Below are 6690 nucleotides of genomic sequence, written 5' to 3' on the forward strand. Positions count from 1 at the left end.
CCAATCAATCTACACCTCTCCCACCCTGTAAGATTAAAACCCAGCCTGTTCCTACCCAGGCTTGTGGGTACAGCTCCTTCTCCCTGCTCTGGGGCTGGAGAAATGTTTCTGAATAACGGTGTCTGTTTCTCTGGCTGCCCCTCCAAGCATGTTTCTATCACCAGTTTCTTTTTTCTTCTCTCTTTTACTTTATTTTTTCCCGCTTAGCAAAGTAGAAAATAAGTGTAAAGAAGCAGGAGAAAGAAAACCTTTAATCCCACCACTCAGAGGCAATTATAAAAATTGCTAACATTTCTTCAGTGCCACTTTGTATCAAGTTTTGTATCCAAATGCTTCGGATGCTTTATTTCATTTCATCCTCACAATAACCCAGGGAAACTGGTACCATGATTATCCCCACTTAATAGAAGCTGAAGCATGGAAGGTACCTTGCCCAAGATCATACAGCTAGTAAGTGATATAAGAAGGATGTGACTTGGGCAAATTCCACTTTCCTTCCAGTCTTTTAGCTATTCTGTCTTCTGAGGACTTTCCTGCTGGCTTCCTATAGCCTCTTGCTGTCTTAGTTGAGCCAGATCTCTAGCCTTTACTTTACAAATATTTATTGCTCACCTCCTCTGTCTTGGGCATCATGCTGGGCCCTGCTGGGAGGCAGGAGGCAGCTACAGAGAAGCTTTCCAGGGCCCAGCTGCCAGCAGTCCTTTAGAGCAAGGACCAGAGAACAAAATTATTGCCCAGGGATAAAGCAATGCAGAAGAAGCAGCAAGAGATGCTGCCAGCAGGGGCTTGGGAAGGAGGTTCCCTGAGGATTCTACTCTCAGCTGAGCCCTCACCTAATGCCCACTTCTCCCACCAACTCCCATCACTGCATTCTATCTCTTCCTGGGGCATGGCCCTGATACCCAAAGGACCTGAGACCCTGGATCCCACAGCCCTGGGGCTGCAGCAGGCCTGCAAGCTCATTCTCAGGATCATTGTAGCAGCCAAAATGCCTTTCTGCCCTCCATCCAGCCAATCCACCAGTGACCACATGAATCACCTAAAGCTGACTCCATTTTGTCCCTGTTCTGCTCAAAAGCAATGGCACTCAGTTAAGTAAGAACTTCTCAGCTGGCTGGCATTCAGAGAGGGTCTTCCTGATCTAAACTCAAACTGCCTTTGCAGCCTTCTTTCTGCTGCCCACCCAGCTCACAATTACACCCCAACTGGAAAACTCCTTCTCAACAGCTCCTCCTTATTAACACCCCACCTTTCCTTCAAGTCCTATAGGAAATGGCTCTTCCTACAAAACCTTTCCTGAACATCCTCCCCAAGCACAATGACCACCAGGCATATCTCTTCCTTTGAGGTCCATAGTCCTTTATACTCCTTCCTGGGCACTGATCTTAGGCTGCCTGATAGCATAATGTTTTTTATCTGTCAAGTTGTAGCATAATTATTTTTTAATTGAGGTATAACATGTACAGTAAAGTACAATAATCTTAAGTGAATTTTTTTTTTTAAGATGGAGTCTTGCTCTGTGGTCCAGGCTGGAGTGCAGTGGCATGATCTCAGCTCACTATAACCTCCACCCCCTGAGTTCAAGCAATTCTCCTGCCTCAGCCTCCCGAGTAGCTGGGACTACAGGCGCACGCCACCATGCCCGGCTAATTTTTGTATTTTTGGTAGAGATGGGATTTCACCATGTTACCCAAGCTAGTCTCAAACTCCTGACCTCAGGTGATCTGCCTGCCTCAGCCTCCCAAAGTACTGGGATTACAGGCGTGAGCCACCATACCCAGCCCTTAAGTGAATTTTAAATGAATTTTTATACACACACTGTAACTTCTAACCAGATGAAGATACAGCACATTTCTAGCGTCCCAGAAGGATCCTTTTGCCTCTTTCCCCAGGATCTCCTATTCTTTTTTTGAAATAACTTTTATTTTTAAATATGTATTTCTTTATTTACTTGAGACACCGTTTCATTCTGTCACTCAGGCTGGAGTGCAGTGGCGCAATCACAGCTCACCATAGCCTCGACCTCCCTGGTCAGCTCATCCTCCCACCTCAACCTCCCCAGTAGTTACGACTACAGGCGCATGCCACATGTAGTCACAGAGTTCCACCATGTTGCCCAGGCTAGTCTTGAACTCCTAGGCTCAAGCAATCCACTCACCTTGGTCTCCCAAAATGCTGAGATTACAGGCATGAGCAATTGCTAAAATAAGTTTTTATGCCTTAATAAATCCTTCATTGGAAAATCCAGTACCTCCTATTTTTTTTTTTTTTTTTTTTTTTGAGACAGAGTCTCACTCTATCGCCCAGGCTGGAGTGCAGTGGTGTGACCTCGGCTCACTGCAAGCTCTGCCTCTCGGGTTCACACTATTCTCCTGCCTTAGCCTCCCAAGTAGCTAGGACTACAGGCGCCGCCACCACTCCAGGCTAATTTTTGTTTGTATTTTTAGTGGAGACGGGGTTTCACTGTGTTAGCCAGGATGGTCTTGATCTCCTGACCTAGTGATCTGCCCACCTCGTCCTCCCAAAGTGCTAGGATTACAGGCGTGAGCCACCACGCCCCGCCTCCAGTACCTCCTATTCTAATTTATATCATCATAGATTAATTTTCCTTGTTATTGGGCCAGACACAGTGGCTCACGCCTGTAATTCCAGCACTTTGGGTTGCTGAGGCAGGCGGATCGCTTGAGCTCAGAAGTTGGAGACCAGCCTGGGTAACATGGCAAAACCCCATCCCTACAAAGTATACAAAAATTAGCCAGGCGTGGTGGCGCAGGCCTGTAATCCCAACTACTTGGGAGGCTGGGGCATGAGAATTACTTGAACCCAGGAGGCAGAGGTTGCAGTGAGCCAAGCTCACACCACTACACTCCAGTCTGGGCAATAGAGAAAGACTCTGTCTTGAAAAATATATATATTTTTTCCTTGTTATTGAAGCTTTTTTTTTTTTTTGAGACAAGGTCTCATTCTGTTGCCCAGGCTGGAGTGCAGTGGTATAATCGCAGCTCATTGCAGCCTTGACCTCCTGGGCTCAAGTGATCCTCCCACTTCTGCCTCCCCAAGTAGCTGGGACTACAGGTGTGTACCACCATGCCCAGCTAATTTTTCTGTGTTTTATTTTTTTTGTAGAGATGAGGTTTCACCATGTTGTCCAGGCTGGTATCAAACTCCAGGGCTCAAGCAATCTGCCTGCCTCAGCCTCCCAAAGTGCTGGGATTACAGGTGTGAGCTACCATATAGGGCCTTGTTATTGAAACTTAGATAAATGAAGCATACAATATACACTCTTTTGTGTCCAACTTATTTCATGTAACATTGTATCTCTGAGATTTACCTATATTATTGCATTTTCCAATAGTCCGTTGTCTTTCCTTGCTTTGTAGAATTCCACTGTGGAAATATACCAAAATGTACTTACCCATTCTATTATTGATAGACATTTGGGTTGTCCCAATTTGGGGTTAGTACAAAATCAGCTGCTGTGACCATTTTTGTACTTGACTTTTGCTGAACATAAGTATTCATTCTCATGAGCATATATATGCAGGAGTAGATTTGCTGAGTTGTAGAATACACATATGTTAGCTTTAGTGGTTACTTCCAAAGAGTTGTCCAGAGATGCTACCAACTTACACTACCAGCAATGTATGTGAGTTATAGTTGCTCCAATATTTTCAGTCTTTTTATTATTTATTTATTATTTGAGATAGATTCTCACTGTGTCACCCAGGCTGGAGTGCAGTGGCACAATCTTGGCTTACTGAAACCTCCACCTCCTGGGTTCAAGTGATTCTTGTGCCTCAGCCTCCCGAGTAGCTGGGATCACAGGCACATGCTACCACACCCAGCTAACTTTTGTATTTTTAGTAGAGATGGGGTTTCGCCATGTTGGCCAGGCTGCTCTCAAACTCCTGACCTCAGATGATCCCACTTTGGCCTCCCAAAGTGCTGGGATTACAGGCATGAGCTACCATGCCCGGCCAGTCTTTTTATTATTTATTTTTATTTATTTATTTATTCTGAGAGAGAGTCTTGCTCTGTCGCCCAGGCTGCTGGAGTGCAGTGGCACAATCTTGGCTCACTACAACCTCCGCCTTCTGAGTTCAAGCAATTCTCCTGCCTAAGCCTCCCAAGTAGCTGGGATTACAGACATGCGCCACCACACCCAGTTAATTTTTGTATTTTTTAGTGAGATGGGGTTTGGCCATGTTGGCCAGGCTGGTCTTGAAGGCTTGGCCTCAAGTGATCCACCCTCCTTGGCCTCCCAAAATGCTGGGATTACAGGCATGAGCCACCATGTCCCACCCAGCCCCCTGTTTTTTTTTTTTTTGAGATGAAGTTTCACTCTTATTGTCCAGGCTGGAGTGCAATGGTGTGATCTCGGCTCACCACAACCTCTGCCTCCCAGGTTCAAGCGATTCTCCTGCCTTAGCCTCCGGAGTAGCAGGGATTACAGGCATGCACCACCACGCCCGGCTAATTTTGTATTTTTAGTAGAGATGGGGTTTCTCCATGTTGGTCAGGCTGGTCTCAAACTCCTGACCTCAGGTGATCTGCCTGCCTTGGCCTCCCAAAGTGCTGGGATTACAGGTATGAGCCACTATGCCCAGCCCCCACCTAGCCTTTTTAATTTTAACCATTTCAGCAGATGTGATCATGATTTATTTATATTTTAAAATAATATTAATATTAATAATATTTACCACCTATTGGCACTAGAAATTTAGCATCCATTGCCTTTAATATTAACAACTCTAGAAAGTAGATATTTTTATCTCCATTTTACAAGCGAGGCTCTGGGTGACTAATAGTTGAACAAGGTGACATGGATGTAAGTCATAGAACCAGAACACCAATGCAGAATCCTCTGACAACAAAAGCCTGTTTGCCCCTTGCCTGCCACACAGTAGGGAGCAAGAGCCTTGTCTTTCTCCTCTGAGATGCTCCATAGTGCTTAAGTAAGAGCTTAAGAAGGCTTGTTATATTAAATGAATTGGTGTCCATGAAGAGGCTGTGCTCTTGCATCAGGGCAGGCCCATCCAGGTGCTCTAAATTCCAGCGACTAAGACTGTACTTTCAGGGATCATTTCTTTAGTTCATTACTAGATAAGTTTCTCTGAATATGTAGAGCGCTGAATTATAATAAATAGATTTTAAAATAAATAAGTAAATAAATTCCAGTCACTGACTAGATTTAGTTGCAATCAGGAGATCTTGTTTTTGGAAAGAAGGAAGGAAAGAAGGAGGGAAGAGACGAAAGAAGGAAAGAAAGGAGGGAAGGAAGGAAGGAAAGAAGGAAGGAAGGAAGGAAACACCACTGTTTGTTTGTTTGTTTGTTTGTTTGTTTGTTTGTTTTGAGATGGAGTCTTGCTCTGTCGCCCAGGCTGGAGTGCAGTAGCTCAATCTCAGCTCACTGCAACCTCCACCTCCCAGGTTCAAGCCATTCTCTTGCCTCAGCCTCCTGAGTAGCTGGGATTACAGCCACCCGCCACCATGCCCGGCTAATTTTTGTATTTTTAGTAGAGTTGGGGTTTCGCCATGTTGGCCAGGCTGGCCTTGAACTCTTGAGTTTAGGTGACCTGCCCACGTCGGCCTCCCAAAGTGCTGGGATTACAGGCGTGAGCCACTGCACCCAGCCAAAACGCCGCTATTAATCAACTGGGCCTCAGTTTCCTCATGTGCAAAATGGAGATAATAATATTGCCCTGGCTAATGAGAGAATGAGAGGCAGTGCTTTACCATTTGTAAATTTTAATTTGTAAATTGATAGAATTATTTAACCATAGCCACCATCTGTGGAACTCTCTAAAATATATGGATTCCAGGGACCCAGCCCTGAAGATCCAGATTGGCATGATCTAGGGTGGGGCCTGGGTATGTACATTTTTAAAAAGCTTCTCTGGGTGATTTCAATGCTCAGCTAATGGTGAGAACAGCTGGGGTAAAAATATGTATGATCATCATTATTGTTTCAGTATGATCATCACTGTAGTTATCTTTTGGAGGATGAAAGTGGGGAAACACCCTTCAGGGAAGTCTATAAACACCTAGATCCATTGTAAGTTAAATAAGGACCACTGTCACTGTCTTCGCTCCCTGGTCATCTCTGGCCTGGGGTTTCAGAGGCAGGTTCATAAGTGTGTGTGTATGTGTTTTCATGAATATGTGCTTGGAAAAGGCAATGAGAAGAAAGCAGATTATGAGGGGTTTCTGTCTTGAGAGGAAGCTACTGGAACCAGGAAGAACAAGCAGTCTGATTCCTAGGGGCTCAGGCCTATGCACTTAACCATAAGAAACAAGCGAAAGTGGCCCCACTGAGCTCCATGAGAAGCACGACTAATCCTGTCACTCTGATTTGCATGTAGGGATGGTCTGCTTGTGGGGATGGTCAGTTCCTGCAGACCTGTAACTGCTGAGCTCATGAAGAACCCCCTGGGATCTGGCCTGAGAGTCCATCAGCCAACTCTCCTCCTCCTGTTAGTACTTTCCCCCATAACCTGGGTATCCCAGGGTACTGTCCATCTCTCAGAGGTTAGAGCATGGCAAAGACCAACCCACCAATTCCCCTCTGCCCAGAGACCTCAGTTCCTGGGCCACTCTCTATCCAAGGCCACAAGGCCAAGTTCTAGGTCTCTTCCACTCTTTATACTCAGTAGTGGGGACCCTATGGGACTAAGCTAGGGTCCCTGCATG

General features: G+C 45.5%; 1 pseudogene; it reads left to right on the forward strand.

Moving 5' to 3' along the window:
* The first annotated feature begins 5061 nt into the window (after window positions 1–5061).
* On the forward strand, window positions 5062–5141 carry LOC112441122 (small nucleolar RNA U3; annotated as a pseudogene).
* Window positions 5142–6690: the final 1549 nt, after the last annotated feature.

This window comes from Pan paniscus, chromosome 8, assembly GCF_029289425.2.
Source record: "Pan paniscus chromosome 8, NHGRI_mPanPan1-v2.0_pri, whole genome shotgun sequence".
In the NCBI taxonomy this organism is placed as follows: domain Eukaryota; kingdom Metazoa; phylum Chordata; class Mammalia; order Primates; family Hominidae; genus Pan; species Pan paniscus.